Source organism: Ranitomeya variabilis, chromosome 2 (genome assembly GCF_051348905.1).
Source record: "Ranitomeya variabilis isolate aRanVar5 chromosome 2, aRanVar5.hap1, whole genome shotgun sequence".
Lineage (NCBI taxonomy): Eukaryota > Metazoa > Chordata > Amphibia > Anura > Dendrobatidae > Ranitomeya > Ranitomeya variabilis.
Genome location: NC_135233.1, coordinates 638,877,186 through 638,896,019, shown reverse-complemented (window position 1 = coordinate 638,896,019; position 18,834 = coordinate 638,877,186). Strand labels below are relative to the sequence as shown.

General features: G+C 43.8%; 1 protein-coding gene across 1 annotated transcript in view; it reads left to right on the top strand.

The window, feature by feature from the left end:
• The window catches only part of CCR6 (C-C motif chemokine receptor 6), a 132,466-nt gene that overhangs the window by 103,705 nt on the left and 9,927 nt on the right, over window positions 1-18,834 (top strand). The window lies entirely within an intron of this gene.

The following is an 18,834-nucleotide window of genomic DNA, read 5'->3' as shown; positions in this document are numbered from 1 at the left end:
GAAGCCTCCGCCTGGAGAGGCGAGAATCCAAGATCTTCTCCACCACGTACTCCAACTCGCCCTCAACCAACACCGGAGCAGGAGGCTCAGCAGAAGGAACTACAGGCACCATGTACCGCCGCAACAAGGACCTATGAAATACATTGTGAATAGCAAACGACACAGGAAGATCCAGACGAAAAGATACAGGATTAAGGATTTCCAATATCTTGTAAGGCCCAATAAAACGAGGTTTAAATTTGGGAGAGGAGACCTTCATAGGAACAAAGCGGGAAGAAAGCCATACCAAATCCCCAACGCGTAGTCGGGGACCCACACCGCGGCGGCGGTTGGCAAAGCGCTGAGCCTTCTCCTGTGACAACTTCAAGTTGTCCACCACATGATTCCAGATCTGCTGCAACCTATCCACCACAGAATCCACCCCAGGACAGTCAGAAGGCTCCACATGACCCGAAGAAAAGCGAGGATGGAAACCAGAGTTGCAGAAAAAAGGCGAAACCAAGGTGGCGGAACTAGCCCGATTATTAAGGGCAAACTCAGCCAACGGCAAGAATGTCACCCAATCGTCCTGATCAGCAGAGACAAAACACCTCAAATAAGCCTCCAAAGTCTGATTGGTTCGCTCCGTCTGTCCATTAGTCTGAGGATGGAAAGCAGACGAAAACGACAAATCAATGCCCATCCTACTACAAAAGGATCGCCAGAACCTGGAAACGAACTGGGATCCTCTGTCTGACACAATATTCTCAGGGATGCCGTGCAAACGAACCACGTTCTGGAAAAACACAGGAACCAGATCGGAAGAGGAAGGCAGCTTAGGCAAAGGAACCAAATGGACCATCTTGGAGAAGCGATCACATATCACCCAGATAACGGACATGCCCTGAGATAGCGGAAGATCAGAAATGAAATCCATGGAGATATGTGTCCAAGGTCTCTTCGGGACAGGCAAGGGCAAGAGCAAACCGCTGGCACGAGAACAGCAAGGCTTAGCTCGAGCACAAGTCCCACAGGACTGCACAAATGACCGCACATCCCTTGACAAGGAAGGCCACCAAAAGGACCTGGCCACCAGATCTCTGGTGCCAAAAATTCCCGGGTGACCTGCCAACACCGAGGAATGAACCTCGGAAATGACTCTGCTGGTCCACTTATCCGGGACAAACAGTCTGTCAGGTGGACAAGACTCAGGCCTATCAGCCTGAAATCTCTGCAACACACGTCGCAGATCCGGAGAAATAGCTGACAAGATAACTCCATCTTTAAGAATACCAACAGGATCCGCGACTCCAGGAGCATCAGGCACAAAGCTCCTAGAAAGAGCATCGGCCTTCACATTCTTTGAACCTGGTAAATACGAGACAACAAAATCAAAGCGGGAGAAAAACAATGACCAGCGGGCCTGTCTCGGATTAAGGCGTTTAGCAGACTCGAGATACATCAGATTTTTGTGATCAGTCAAGACCACCACACGATGCTTAGCACCCTCAAGCCAATGACGCCACTCCTCAAATGCCCATTTCATGGCCAACAACTCCCGATTGCCCACATCATAATTTCGCTCGGCAGGCGAAAACTTCCTAGAGAAAAAGGCACAAGGTTTCATAACAGAGCAACCAGGGCCTCTCTGCGACAAAACGGCCCCTGCCCCAATCTCCGAAGCATCCACCTCAACCTGAAAGGGAAGTGAGACGTCAGGCTGGCACAAAACAGGCGCCGAAGTAAACCGGCGTTTCAACTCCTGGAAAGCCTCCACGGCAGCAGGAGCCCAGTTAGCTACATCGGAGCCCTTCTTGGTCATATCCGTCAAAGGTTTCACAATGCTAGAAAAATTAGCGATAAAACGACGGTAGAAGTTAGCGAAGCCCAAGAACTTCTGAAGACTCTTAACTGACGAGGGCTGAGTCCAATCAAGAATAGCTCGGACCTTGACTGGGTCCATCTCCACAGCAGAAGGGGAAAAAATGAACCCCAAAAAGGGAACCTTCTGTACACCAAAGAGACACTTTGAGCCCTTGACAAACAAAGAATTTTCACGCAAAATTTTAAAGACCAACCTGACCTGCTCCACATGCGAATCCCAATTATCAGAAAAAACCAAAATATCATCCAGATAAACAATCAAAAATTTATCCAGATACTTCCGGAAAATGTCATGCATAAAGGACTGAAAAACTGAAGGCGCATTGGAGAGCCCAAAAGGCATCACCAAGTACTCAAAATGACCTTCGGGCGTATTGAATGCGGTTTTCCATTCATCACCTTGCTTAATGCGCACAAGGTTGTACGCACCACGAAGGTCTATCTTGGTGAACCACTTGGCACCCTTAATCCGGGCAAACAAGTCAGACAATAGCGGTAAAGGATACTGAAATTTGACAGTGATCTTATTTAAAAGCCGATAATCAATACAAGGTCTCAAAGATCCGTCCTTTTTTGCCACAAAAAAGAATCCCGCACCAAGAGGGGAAGAAGACGGACGAATATGTCCTTTCTCCAGAGACTCCTTGATATATGAACGCATAGCGGTATGTTCAGGTACCGACAGATTAAACAGTCTTCCCTTAGGAAATTTACTGCCTGGGATCAAATCTATAGCACAGTCACAGTCCCTATGAGGAGGCAGTGCACTGGACTCAGACTCACTGAAGACATCCTGATAATCAGACAAATACTCCGGAACTTCCGAAGGCGTAGAAGAAGCAATAGACACAGGCAGGGAATCCCCATGAATACCACGACAGCCCCAACTTGAGACTGACATAGCCTTCCAGTCCAGGACTGGATTATGGGTCTGTAACCATGGCAGCCCTAAAACAACCAAATCATGCATTTTATGTAAAACCAGGAAACGTATCACCTCGCGGTGTTCAGGAGTCATGCACATGGTAACCTGTGTCCAATACTGCGGTTTATTTGCTGCCAATGGTGTAGCATCAATACCCCTAAGAGGAATAGGATTTTCTAATGGTTCAAGAGTAAAACCACAGCGCTTAGCAAATGAGAGATCCATGAGACTCAGGGCAGCACCTGAATCTACAAACGCCATGACAGGATAAGATGACAGTGAGCAAATCAAAGTTACAGACAGAATAAATTTAGGTTGCAAATTACCAACGGTGACAGGACTAACAACCTTAGCTATACGTTTAGAGCATGCTGAGATAACATGTGTAGAATCACCACAGTAGTAGCACAAGCCATTCCGGCGTCTATGAATTTTCCGCTCATTTCTAGTCAGGATTCTATCACATTGCATTAAATCAGGTGTCTGTTCAGACAACACCATGAGGGAATTTGCGGTTTTTCTATCACATTGCACCGAATTAGGTGTCTGTTCAGACAACACCATGAGGGAATTTGCGGTTTTGCGCTCCCGCAACCGCCGGTCAATTTGAATAGCCAGTGCCATAGTATCATTCAGACCTGTGGGAATGGGAAAACCCACCATAACATTCTTAATGGCTTCAGAAAGGCCATTTCTAAAATTAGCGGCCAGTGCACACTCGTTCCAATGTGTCAGCACGGACCATTTCCGAAATTTTTGGCAATACACTTCAGCCTCGTCCTGCCCCTGAGACATAGCCAGCAAGGCCTTTTCTGCCTGAATCTCAAGATTGGGTTCCTCATAAAGTAAACCGAGCGCCAGAAAAAACGCATCAAGATCAGCCAATGCCGGATCTCCTGGTGCCAGCGAAAAAGCCCAATCCTGAGGGTCGCCCCGTAAGAACGAAATAACAATTTTTACTTGCTGAGCAGAATCTCCAGATGAACAGGGTCTCAGGGACAAAAACAATTTACAATTATTCACGAAATTCCTAAACTTAAACCTGTCTCCGGAAAACAGTTCAGGAATCAGTATTTTAGGTTCTGACATAGGATTTCTGATAACATAGTCTTGTATGCCCTGCACACAAGTAGCCAGCTGGTCCACACTTGTAATCAAGGTCTGGACATTCATGTCTGCAGCAAGCATAGCCACTCTGAGGTAAAGGGGAAGAAGAAAAAAAAAAAAAAACTCAGAATCTTCTTTCTTATAATCCCTCTTCTGCAATGCATTAAACATTTAATACTGGCCTGGCAAACTGTTATGACCCCAATGGCGAGGGTCTCAGAGGAACGTGGAAGTCTGCAGAATACAAAAATCCAGCTCATAGGGCAGTGGTAACTGGGTTGACCATATATCTACTCCTAACGCCAACACTAGAAGTAGCCGGGGATCATTCCTACGTTGATTCTAGATGACACGCGCCAGCCGGAGAATCTAGCTACCCCTAGTAGAGGAAAACAAAGACCTTTCTTGCCTCCAGAGAAGGGGACCCCAAAGCTGGATAGAAGCCCCCCACAAATAATGACGGTGAGGTAAGAGGAAATGACAAACACAGAAATGAACCAGGTTTAGCACAGAGAGGCCCGCTTACTGATAGCAGAATAAAGAAAGGTAACTTATATGGTCAACAAAAACCCTATCAAAATCCACACTGGAAATTCAAGAACCCCCGAACCGTCTAACGGTCCGGGGGGAGAACACCAGCCCCCTAGAGCTTCAGCAAAGGTCAGGATGTAGATTAGGAACAAGCTGGACAAAAATACAAAACCAAAACAAATAGCAAAAAACAAAAGGCAGACTTAGCTGATATAACTGGAACCAGGATCAGTAGACAAGAGCACAGCAGACTAGCTCTGATAACTACGTTGCCAGGCATTGAACTGAAGGTCCAGGGAGCTTATATAGCAACACCCCCAACTAACGACCCAGGTGCGGATAAAAGGAATGACAGAAAAACCAGAGTCAAAAAAAACTAGTAACCACTAGAGGGAGCAAAAAGCAAATTCACAACAGTCAAGCAGCAGACATTGGAGACAACAAAGATACAGACCGGCAGAGGGCAAAAACGACTCTCCACTGACCGTCATCTTATTTAAATGTCATTCAGCAACTGCATGATGACATCAAGTGATCTACAAAAGGAATGGCAAATGGCAGCTGGGGTGAAGTGCACGGCAAGAACAGTTCCTAACAAGATCCTAGAGGCAGAACTCAAGTCATATAAAGCTAGAAAAAAGCCTTTCATCAATGAGAAGCAAAGGAGAGCCAGGCTGAAGTTTTCCAAAGACCATAAGGATTGGACCATAGAGAACTGGAGAAAGGTAATCTTCTCTGATGAGTCTAATTTTCAACTTTGCCCAACAACTGTCGTCTAGTGGTTAGACGGAGACCTGGAGAGGCGTACAAGCCACATTGTCTTGTACCCACTGTGAAATTTGGTGGAGGATCGCTGATTATCTGGGGATGCTTCAGCAAGGCTGGAATTGGGCAGGTTAATCTTTGCGAAGGACGTATGAATCAAGCCGCATACAAGGTTATCCTGGAAAAACAGTTGATTCCTTCTGCTCAAGCAATGTTCCCCAACTCTGAGGACTGTTTTTTTCCAACAGGACAATGCGCCATGTCACACAGCTAGATCAATCAAGGTGTGGATAAAGGAATATCACATCAAATCCCTGTCATGGGCAGCCCATCATGGTTATTCCACAAAATATTGATTTCTGAACTCTTCCTGAGTTAAAACATTAATATTGTTGTTTCTAAATGATTATGAACTTGTTTTTTAATACATTATTTGAGGTCTGCATGCAATGCATTTTTTGTTATTTTGACCATTTCTCATTTTCAGAAAATAAATACAAAATGTAATGCTTGGAACTTCGGAGACATGTTATCAGTAGTTTCTAGAGTAAAAGAACAATTTACATTTTACTCAAAAATATACCTATAAAGAGAAAAATCAGGCAAACTGAAAATTTTTAAGTGGTCTCAATTTTTGCCAGAGCTGTATATACACAGGTCCCCTCTGTATCACCCCCCCCCCGCTGCCGTGCTCCAGGCCTGGCATTGCAGTGTATGATCAGGGTGCCAGTGACACTGTTCTCCTCCATGAGGTGCAGACTTCTCCCTTCCCGCTCTTTCTGACTGGACATAGTCCTATGGCTGTTACCGGCACTGTGTGCCCAAATGCTGTGGTATTAGCCACTGGAGTGTCCTCCTGAGCTAACAATAGGACTGATATGCCGCCTCCATGCTCTCCCTCAGGCATGGTGCCCCTGCAGCTCTCCCCTGTATTACATGCAGGGTGTGCTGTCTCTCACCCCCTCTCCCCCTCTCTCTATGAGATGCAGTCTCTCCGCTCCTCCCCTTCTTCTGCTCATGATGTGTCTCCGGTTCCTGAGGTCGTGGAGTGGACCTGACCCTCCCTCACTCAGCCCCCCAGAGGGATCTCGGGGCTCCCTGTACTCTCCGCTCCTCTACCGGGGGAGAATCAAAGACCCGAGAGCCAGTGGGACAGTCCCCCCCGAAGAGGGAGAAGACCCATCACCAGGGACAGACAACCCGACATCATCAAAGTCTCCCCAGACTCAGACAGCAGAGAAGATCCTGGCATCGTCGACACTGATAACGGAGAGCACGGAGCCGCTGTGAGGCAGAAATTCTGCCCCTCTATTGGCATTGATCACTGGCGGTAGAGGCTCCCTGATTCCAGACACCGCCGACCCCACCGGAGAGAACCAGACCAGCAACTCCCCTAAAAGTGACAGACAGACTTGGTGCAGAACTCTGCCCGAGCCCCCCTGGGGAGAGACAGAGGCAGAGACCCCCCCGGCTCAGACAGAGACCGACCCGGCCAGCGGATGGAAGAGATGTTGGGGAATGCGGTGATCATCAGGATCGGCATCCCGAACCTGCAGCAAGCAGGCCTTTGCGTGTGGAATGAGTGTGGCTATATGGAGTGGGAGGGGCTATGTGGAGTGGGAGTGGCCTGATATATGCACACACCCATGCATACACTCAGCTTTATATATATAGATAAACCAGAAAATATATGATTGGAATATGATATAATATGACAACAGACATCAGACATTATACCAGTCCCATATTATTCTTTATATAACATCGGATGTGTGCACATAGGTAAAATACATTTTATACCACATACAGTATACAGGAGAATACATGACTGATGCATAGAGAGGAATGAATTAATTCACAGGACCCTGGAAAGGGGGCCAGGCCTATTTAATGAGGTTTCTTTTTTAAATTCTGTGGAAGCATGGTTGAAAAGCCATATCTGACTTTCACTTGTTCATTTTCATAGATCTTTTATTTATTATTACTTTTGTCAGATTCAAGTTATTTCTGTGACCATTGTGGGTTTATGTGTCATTAAACGAGGGGTACCAACAATTTAGACCATGTGTGTATGTATATTTTGCCTAAAATTAAAGTGTCATCTTTCACTTTAGCCCTTTTAAAGATCATTTAATCTTCAACTTATTTAACTGTTCACGATAACAGTAATTTTAATCAGGGGTGCCCAAACTTTTACATGTCACTGTATTATTGTGGTAGTACAGTGCCGGCAAAAAAAATCTTTACACTTGCGCAGCAAAAAAAAAACTTTACATATAAAATCCACATCATAATTTCACTTTTTAAAAGTGTACACAATGGGGGAGATAATAAAAAACTATCTAATATTAAAGCTGGCTTTGTTGCAAATATCAACGCTCAGTTTTCACTTCTCTGGTAAAGCGAAAGCTGCACTCCGATTGGTTGTTATGTGCAGCTCAGCCAGTTTTGCTATTAGGCAGTCTTTTATTATCTCCCTCAGTTTTTTATTATCTCCCACAAGGGGTCGAAAGAAGGTTCAAATGGAAGAGAAATCCTGTGCCTTGACTCTGCTCGAGCAGGGGGATTCGGTGATTGCTGTAGCTAGAGATCCGGGAGTGTCAAGAGAAGCAATTTATCAACTTAAGCGGTCGGCGGCATCATTGCCTCCTGGGATGGTACCGCAGGGGAAGTCAGGCTCTGGCACACCTAAGAAGGCTTCACCAAGGATTGATAAGCTTCTGAAGCGTGAAGTGATGTCACATCCTTCTATAACTGGCGTTGAACTAAAAAACAAGTACCCTATGCTCCTCCAGAACATCGCAACTAGGACAATTCGTCACCGCCTGCAGATGGACCTGGGTCTACCAAGTTGCCGTGCCGCAAAGAAGCCCCTGCTCACAGCAGCAATGAAGAAGAAAAGGCTTGCCTTTTGTAAGAAATATCAAGATTGGACATCTGAAGAGTGGAAGAAAGTGATGTTTAGCGATGAGAGCACTTTCAGGCTGGTCAGGGGAGGCTCAAAGGTTGTGCGTCGTCCGAGTCACGACCCAGCAGCATCAACAATCTAAAGGAGGTGCTGAAGACACTGTGGGTAAACATGGACTCCACATACTTAGCCAGCCTTGCTGAATCCATGCCTAAACGACTGCAGACGGTGATAAAATGTAAGGGTGACGTGACAAAATACTAATTGTAATAAAATATCCACAATAAAACACTTGAATCCACTTGAATATTAAGATTTTGTGGTTTCATTGAACTTGTAAAGATTTTTTTGCCGACACTGTATATTCTAGTATATATAATCTGAAAGTACATAAGCTATCGTTGTAACAGAGGGTGCAACCACGGCCAGGCCTGTGGAGTTAGGCTACGTTCACACTAGCGTTGTGCGCCATTGCGTCGGCGACGCAGCGCACAACGCACGCAAAAACGCGTCAAAACGCACGCAAAAACGCTGCGTTTTGCGACGCATGCGTCGGTTTTTGCCGAAAATCGGACGCAAGAAAAATGCAACTTGTTGCGTTTTCTTGGTCCGACGCTTGCGGCAAAAAAGACGCATGTGTCGCACAACGCAACAAAAAAAACGCATGCGTCCCCCATGTTAAGTATAGGGGCGCATGACGCATGCGTCGCCGCTACGTCGCCGACGCAAACCCGACGCACATTAGCTTAACGCTAATGTGAACGTAGCCTAAGTGGGCCCGCTGACGCCTGCCTAATCTGCAGCTGTGATATAGTGACCTCTGACCTATCAGAGGCAGCAGCCCATGTTGGCATGCCTGTTGCGTACTTTGCATGATATCACTGCCATGAGCCGCTTGCTGCCCCTGCGCCGGTTATAGAGCAGAAAGAAAGGAGAAAGGAAAACTGAGAGGAATTGTTTATTTCTTTGTATTTAAATGTGTTTGAGGAAAATGCCTGGATAAGGACACTATTACATACCATTACAGGATGGGAGTCATCATTAAATACAGGGCACAGGACGGGGAACATTATTACAGGACAGGGATACTATTAGATACAGGGCCAAGGCCAGGACATTATTATAGGATGTGAATATTATTACATACAAGACCCATGATGGTGACATTATTACAGGATGGGGAATACTATTACATACAGGGTCAAGGACAGGGACATTATTACAAGATGGGGGATATTATTACAAATAGGGCCCAGAACAGGGACATTACTGCAAGATGGGGGATATTATTTCAAATAGGGCCCAGGACGGGGGCATTCTTACAGGATGGGAAACATTATTGCATACAGGGCCCAGGATGGGAACATTATTACAGGATGGAGGATATTATTACGAACAGAACCCAGAACAGTGGTATTATCAGATACAGGGTCAGAGACGGAAACATCACATATAGGGCCCAAGACTGGGACATTCTTAAATACAGGGCCTAGGATGGGGACATTGTTACAGGATGGGACATTATTACATTCAGGGCCTAGAACGGGGACATTATTACAGGATGGGGACATTATTTCAAACATTGCTCAGGATGAGGACATTATTACTAGACAGAGGATAATATTACATGCAAGGGACTTTCTTACATATAGGGCTCAAGATGGGGATATTGTTACAAACAGGGCCCAGGATGGAGGCATTCTTACAGGATGGGAATCATTGTAACATACAGGGCCCAGGATAGGGACATTATTACAGGAAGGGGAATATTATTACAACAGGGCACAGGGCAGGGGCATTATCACATACTGGGTCAAAGACGGGAACATTATTACATATAGGGCCCAGGATGGGGACATTATTACATGACGGGGACATAATTACAGGACTGGGATATTATTACATGCAGGGCACTATTACAAAATGGTCCCAGGCCAAGGACATTATTACAGGATGCAGACATTATTACATACAAGACCCATGATGGGGACATTATTACAGGATGGGGAACACTAGTACATACAGGGCAAATGAAAGGGACATTATTACAGGATGGGGACATTATTACATATAATGCACAGCATAGGGATATTATTATATTATGGAAGACATTATTACATACAAACAGGGCCCAGAACAGGGGTATTATCAGATACAGGGTCAGAGATGGGAACATTATCACATATCGGGCCCAAGACTGGGACATTCTTAAATACAGGGCCTAGGATGGGGACATTGTTACAGGACAGGGACATTATTACATTCAGGGCACAAGACAGGGACATTATTACAGGATGGGGACTCTATTACAAATATCGCTCAGGATGGAGACATTATTACAAGATAGGGGATATTATTACATGCAAGGCCCAGGACAGGGACATTATTACAGGACAGGGACTTTCTTAAATGTAGGTCTCAGGATAGGGAAATTGTTACAAGGTAGGAACATTATTAGATACATGGCACAATACAGGAACAATATTAAAAGATGGGGACATCTATCTATATAATCGTCTAAGGGTCACTTCCATCTGTTTGTCCGTCTCGGAAATCCCGCGACGCTGACTGGTCACGGCCGGCATAGACCGGCCACGAATTTGCCCCTTCCTACTCTCCGTCAGTGCCTTCTCCATACTCCCCTCCAGTCAGCGCTCACACAGGGTTAATGGCTGCGTTACACCGCATTATGCCATGGTGTGAGGCAGTCCGTTAACACTGCTATTAACCCTGTGAGACCAACTTTTTACTATTGATGCTGCCTATGCTACGGTCCGAAGAATGCATTGCGGTCTCGCGAGATGATGACGTAGCAGTCCCGCGAGACCGCTACGTCATCATCTCGCAAGACCGCAATGCATTCTTCGGACCGGAGTGTCGCGAGGAGCATCGCTAAATGCCTGGCCTGGATCTGGGGGCCGCCGGAAGGTGAGTATATAGCTATATTTTATTTTTATTTTTTTTAAGAGGGATTTGGTGCCCACATTGCTATATACTGCATGGGCTGTGTTAGATACTACATGGGCTGTGTTATATAATGCATGGGCTGTGTTACTGTATATACTGCATGGGCTGTGCTATATACTACATCTCTGTGCTATATACTACGTGGGCTGTGCTATATATTATGTGGGCTGTGCTATATACTACGTCACAGTGCAATATATGTGGCTGAACAATATACTACGTGGCTGTGTTATATACTGCGTGAGTTGTGATATATACTATGTGGGCTGTGCTATATACTACGTGGCTGTGTTATATACTACGTGGGCTGTGCTATATACTACGTAGCTGTGCAATATACGTGGCTGGGCAATATACTACGTGGCTGTGCTGTATACTACATGGCTGTGTTATATATTACGTAACTGTGTTACATACTACGTGGGCTGTGTTATATACTACGTGGCCTGTGCTATATACTATGTGGGCTGTGCTATATACTATGTGGCTGTGTTATATACTACATGGGTTGTGCTATAAACTACGTGGATGTGCATTATACTATGTGGCTGTGCTATATACTACATGGCTGTGCTATATACTATGTGGCTGTGCTATATACTACGTGGCCTGTGTTATGTGCTACATGGGCTGTTATATACTACTCGGCTGTGTTATATGCCACGTGGCTGTGCTATATGTGCTGTGCTATATGCTACGTGGGCTGTGTTATATACAACATGGGCTGTGTTATATGCTACGTGGCTGTGCTTTATTTCTCTGCTGTATCTGTGCATCATGAATCGTAGTAAGTGTTATGGAGGGGGGCCCACTGAGACTCTTTCGCCCGGGGCCCTCAAAAACCTGGAGCAGGCCCTGGCTTCACTGATTGGTCACGCCCGGCCGGCCGCGAATTGGTGCCGAATTTGAACCACGCTTCGCTAATTGGTCGCGCCTGGCCGACCGAATCCTGTGTATAAATTGCATTATTCTGAAAACTTCATAAATAAACTGCATACATATTCTAGAATACCTGATGCGTTAGAATCGGGCCACCATCTAATTATTAATTATAAGGCTCAGGATGGCGACATTATTACAGAATGGGCACATTCTAACATACTGTGTCAAGGATGTGACATTATAGATGGGGATATTATTACATAGAGAGTCCAGAAAAGGGAGATTATTACATGAGGGGGGACATTCTTATATATAAAGGCCCAGGACAGGGACATTCCTACATACAGGGCCTAGGATGGGGCCTTCCTACATACAGTGCCTAGGATGGGGACATTATTTCAGGACAGAGACATTCTTAAATAGAGGGCCTAGGATGGGGACATTACTACAGGATGTGGACATTATTACAAACAAGGCACAGAATAGGGACATTATTACAGGACAAAAGACAATATTAAGCACAATGCCCATGATGTGAACATTATTATATAAAAGGCCCAGGACTGGTAAAATAATACATAAGGGCACAGGACAGGTACATTATTACATACAATGCCCCATTATTATAGGCCAGGGACATTCTTTCTTATAGGGCTCATGACGGTGACGTTATTATAGGACAGGGGATATTATTACATAAAGGCCCAGGACAGTGACATTATTACAGGATGGGGGCATTCTATCATATAGGGCTCAGGATCAGGACATTATTACATACAAAGCCCAGGCTAGAGACATTATTACAGGGCGAGAACATTATTACATTCAGGACCCAGAAAGGTAACATAATTACAGGATGGGAGGCATTATTACATATAAGGTCAAGGACAGGGACAATCTTGCATAGATGGCCCAGGATGGGGACATTATTACGGGACAGAGACATTAATAAGTGCAGTTCCCAGGACAAGGACATTATTACTTGCAGGGCCCAGGACTGTGACATTATTACATACAGGACAGACATTGATACAGGACAAGGAACATCATTACATACAGATCACAGGATGGAGGACATTATTACAGGATGTTGCCAGGACAGATGACTTTATTACAGGGGCCAATGGACCTGACCAAACTGCTGGTGGGTCCAGGTCCAAATGTTCCCTAAAACACCAGGGACCATCTAATGTCCATGCACACAGTACAGCACAGCCAGTATAAAGACTCGCATGATGTACTGTGACTACAGACCTCGGATGATGTATAACAACAATGTGTACACTGGATGTGTTATACTGTGCACAGATATACAGTTACATACACTGACTGATCCTGCACCTGGCTAAAGGACCTCATATGCTAATATATATTACATATATATATACACACACACGTACACATATATACAGTGCCTGGCGAAAGTATTCGGCCCCCTGGAACTTTTCAACCTTTTCCCACATATCATGCTTCAAACATAAAGATACCAAATGTAAATTTTTGGTGAAGAATCAACAACAAGTGAAACACAATTGTGAAGTTGAACAAAATTTATTGGTGATCTTAAATTTTTGTGGAAATTCAAAAACTGAAAAGTGGGGCGTGCAATATTATTCGGCCCCTTTAACTTAATACTTTGATTTGTCACCTTTTGCTGCAATTACAGCTGCAAGTCGCTTGGGGTATGTCTCTATCAGTTTTGTACATTGAGAGACCATTTCCGGTGACTACCTCTTGAAGATCATCAAGAGAATGCCAAGAGTGTGCAAAGCAGTCATCAAAGCAAAAGGTGGCTACTTTGAAGAACCTAGAATATAAGACATGTTTTCAGTTGTTTCACACTTTTTTGTTAAGTATATAATTCCACATGTGTTAATTCATAGTTTTGATGCCTTCAGTGTGAATGTACAATTTTCATAGTCATGAAAATACAGCAAAATCTTTAAACGAGAAGGTGTGTCCAAACTTTTGGTTTGTACTGTGTATATATATATATATATATATATATATATACACTCACCGGCCACTTTATTAGGTACACCATGCTAGTAACGGGTTGGACCCCCTTTTGCCTTCAGAACTGCCTCAATTCTTCGTGGCATAGATTCAACAAGGTACTGGAAGCATTCCTCAGAGATTTTGGTCCATATTGACATGATGGCATCACACAGTTGCCGCAGATTTGTCGGCTGCACATCCCAAAGATGCTCCATACAAGGCAGGATGGATCCATGCTTTCATGTTGTTTACGCCAAATTCTGACCCTACCATCCGAATGTCGCAGCAGAAATCGAGACTCATCAGACTTTCCAATCTTCTACTGTCCAATTTCGATGAGCTTGTACAAATTGTAGCCTCAGTTTCCTGTTCTTAGCTGAAAGGAGTGGTACCCGGTGTGGTCTTCTGCTGCTGTAGCCCATCTGCCTCAAAGTTCGACGCACTGTGCGTTCAGAGATGCTCTTAGGCCTACCTTGGTTGTAACGGGTGGCGATTTGAGTCACTGTTGCCTTTCTATCAGCTCGAACCAGTCTGCCCATTCTCCTCTGACCTCTAGCATCAACAAGGCATTTCCGCCTACAGAACTGCAGCTCACTGGATTTTTTTTCTTTTTCGGACCATTCCCTGTAAACCCTAGAGATGGTTGTGCGTGAAAATCCCAGTAGATCAGCAGTTTCTGAAATACTCAGACCAGCCCTTCTGGCACCAACAACCATGCCACGTTCAAAGGCACTCAAATCACCTTTCTTCCCCATACTGATGCTCGGTTTGAACTGCAGGAGATTGTCTTGACCATGTCTACATGCCTAAATGCACTGAGTTGCCGCCATGTGATTGGCTGATTAGAAATTAAGTGTTAACAAGAAGTTGGACAGGTGTACCTAATAAAGTGGCCAGTGAGTGTATATATATATATATATATATATATATATATATATATATATATATATACATACACATACATATATATATATGCAACCGCTGGAAAAAATTATGGAATCATCGGCCTTGGAAGATGTTCATTCAGTTTGTAGAAAAAAAATCAGATCACAGACCTGGCACAAAACTAAAGTCATTTCAACTGGCAACTTTCTGGCTTTAAGAAACACTAAAAGAGATCAAGAACAAAAAATGTGGTAGTCAGTAATGGTTACTTTTTTAACCAAGCGTCGGGAAAAAATTATGGAATCACTCAATTCTGAGGAAAAAATTATGGAATCACCCTATAAATTTTCATACCCAAAAATAACACCTGCATCAAATTAGATCTGCTTGTTAGTCTGCAGCTAGAAAGGAGTGATCACACCTTGGAGAGCTGTTGCACCAAGTGGACTGACATGAATCATGGCTCCAACACGAGAGATGTGAATTGAAACAAAGGAGAGGATTATCAACAGAGTAACATAGTTATTAAGGTTGAAGGAAGACTTGAAGTCCATCTAGTTCAACCCATAGACTAACCTAACATGCCCTAACATGTTGATCCAGAGGAAGACAAAAAAAACCATGTGTCAAAGAGTAAGCTCCACATTGGGGAAAAAATTCCTTCCCGACTCCACATACGGCAATCAGACTAGTTCCCTGGATCAACGCCCTATCAAGGAATCTAGTGTATATACCCTGTAACATTATACTTTTCAAGAAAGGCATCCAGTCCCCTCTTAAATTGTAGTAATGAATCACTCATTACAACATCATACGGCAGAGAGTTCCATAGTCTCACTGCTCTTACAGTAAAGAATCCGCGTCTGTTATTATGCTTAACCCCTTAGTGACAGAGCCAATTTGGTACTTAATGACCGAGCCAATTTTTACAATTCTGACCAGTGTCACTTTATGAGGTTATAACTCTGGAACGCTTTATCGGATCCCGCTGATTCTGAGATTGTTTTTTCGTGACATGTTGTACTTCAAGTTAGTGGTAACATTTCTTCGATATTACTTGCGATTATTTATGAAAAAAATGGAAATATGGCGAAAATTTTTAAAATTTTGCAATTTTCAAACTTTGTATTTTTATGCCCTTAAATCAGAGAGATATGTCACAAAAAATAGTTAATAAATAACATTTCTCACATGTCTACTTTACATCAGCACAATTTTGGAAACAATTTTTTTTTTTGTTAGGGAGTTATAAGGGTTAAAAGTTGACCAGCAATTTCTCATTTTTACAACACCATGTTTTTTTTAGGGACCACATCACCTTTGAAGTGATTTTGAGGGGTCTATATGATAGAAAATAACCAAGTGTGACACCATTCTAAAAACTGCACCCCTCAAGCTGCTCAAAACCACATTCAAGAAGTTTATTAACCCTTTACGTACTTCACAGGAACTAAAACAATGAGGAAGAAAAAAATTAACATTTTACTTTTTTTTGCAAACATTTTACTTCAGAACCATTTTTTTTAATTTTCACAAGTGTAAAAACAGAAATTTAACCACAAATTTTGTTGTGCAATTTTTCCTGAGTACGCCGATACCCCATATGTGGAGGTAAACCACTGTTTGGGCGCACCGCAGAGCTTGGAAGTGAAGGAGCACCGTTTGACTGTTTCAATGCAGAATTGGCTGGAATTGAGATCGGACGCCATGTCGCGTTTGGAGAGCCCCTAATGTGCCTAAACAGTGGAAACCCCCCACAAGTGACACCATTTTGGAAACTAGACCCCCCAAGGAACTTATCTAGATGTGTGGTGAGCACTTTGAACCCCCAAGTGCTTCACAGAAGTTTATAACGTAGAGCCGTGAAAATAAAAAATCGCATTTGTTTTCACAAAAATGATTTTTTCGCCCACAAATTCTTATTTTCACAAGGGTAACAGGAGAAATTAGACCACAAAAGTTGTTGTGCAATTTCTCCTGAGTACGTCGATACCCCATATGTGGAGGTAAACCACTGTTTGGGCGCACCGCAGAGCTTGGAAGTGAAGGAGCACCGTTTGACTTTTTCAATGCAGAATTGGCTGGAATTGAGATCGGATGCCATGTCGCGTTTGGAGAGTCCCTGATGTGCCTAAACAGTGGAAACCCCCCACAAGTGATACCATTTTGGAAACTAGACCCCCCAAGGAACTTATCTAGATGTGTGGTGAGCATTTTGAACCCCCAAGTGCTTCACAGAAGTTTATAACGTAGAGCCGTGAAAATAAAAAATTTCATTTTTTCTACAAAAATGATCTTTTTGCCCCCAAATTTTTATTTTCACAAGGGTAACAGGAGAAATTAGACCACAAAAGTTGTTGTGCAATTTCTCCTGAGTACGTCGATACCCCATATATGGGGGTAAACCACTGTTTGGGCGCACCGCAGAGCTTGGAAGAGAAGGAGTGTCGTTTTACTTTTTCAATGTAGAATTGGCTGGAATTGAGATCGGACGCCATGTCACGTTTGGAGAGCCGCTGATGTGCCTAAACAGTAGAGACCCCCCACATATGACACCATTTTGGAAACTAGACCCCTTAAGGAACTTATCTAGATGTGTGGTGAGCACTTTAAACCCCCAGGTGCTTCACAGAAGTTTATAACGTAGAGCCGTGAAAATAAAAAAATCGCATTTTTTCTACAAAAATGATCTTTTTGCCTCCAAATTTTTATTTTACCAAGGGTAACAGGAGAAAATGGACCCCAGAAGCTGTTGTACAATTTGTCTTGAGTACGCCGACACCCCATATGTGGGGGTAAACCACTGTTTGGGCGCATGGCTGAGCTCGGAAGCAAAGGAGCGCCATTTGACTTTTCAATGCAAAATTGACTGGAATTGAGATCGGACGCCATGTCGCGTTTGGAGAGCCCCTGATGTGCCTAAACAGCAGAAACCCCCCAAAAGTGACCCCATTTTGGAAACTAGACCCCCCATGGAACTTATCTAGATGTGTAGTGAGAACTTTGAATGCCCAAGTGCATCACAGAAGTTTATAATGCAGAGTCGTGAAAATAAAAAATATATATTTTTTAACAATAAAGATTTTTTAGCCCCCAAGTTTTTATTTTCACAAGGGTAACAAGAGAAATTGGACCCCAAAAGTTGTTGTCCAATTTGTCCTGAGTATGCTGGTACCCCATATGTGGGGGTAAACCACTGTTTGGGCGCATGGCAGAGCTCGGAAGGGAAGGAGTGCCATTTTGGAATGCAGACTTTGATAGAATTGTCTGCGGGCGTTATGTTGCCTTTGCAGACCCCTAATGTAACAAAACAGTAGAAACCCCCAACAAGTGACCCCATTTTGGAAAATAGACCCCCCAAGGAACTTATCTAGATATGTGGTGAGAACTTTGAATGCCCAAGTGCTTCACAGAAGTTTATAATGCAGAGTAGTGAAAATAAAAAATATTTTTTTTCCCACAAAAAAGATTTTTTTAGCCCCCAAATTTTTATTTTCACAAGGGTAACAAGAGAAATTGGACCCCAAAAGTTGTTGTCCAATTTGTCCTGAGTATGCTGGTACCCCATATGTGGGGGTAAACCACTGTTTGGGCGCACGGCAGAGCTCGGAAGGGAAGGAGCGCCATTTTGCAATGCAGACTTTGATAGAATTGTCTGCGGGCGTTATGTTGCGTTTGCAGACCCCTAATGTACCTAAACAGTAGAAACCCCCACAAGTGACCAAATTTTGGAAACTAGACCCCCTAAGGAACTTATCTAGATATGTGGTGAGAACTTTGAAAGCTCAAGTGCTTCACAGAAATTTATAATGCAGAGTAGTGAAAATAAAAAAATATATTTTTTTCCAACAAAAAAGATTTTTAGCCCCCAAGTTTTTATTTTCACAAGGGTAACAGGAGAAATTGGACCCCAAAAGTTGTTGTCCAATTTATCCCGAGTACGCTGATGCCCCATATGTGGGGGTAAACCACTGTTTGGGCGCACGGCAGAGCTCAGAAGGGA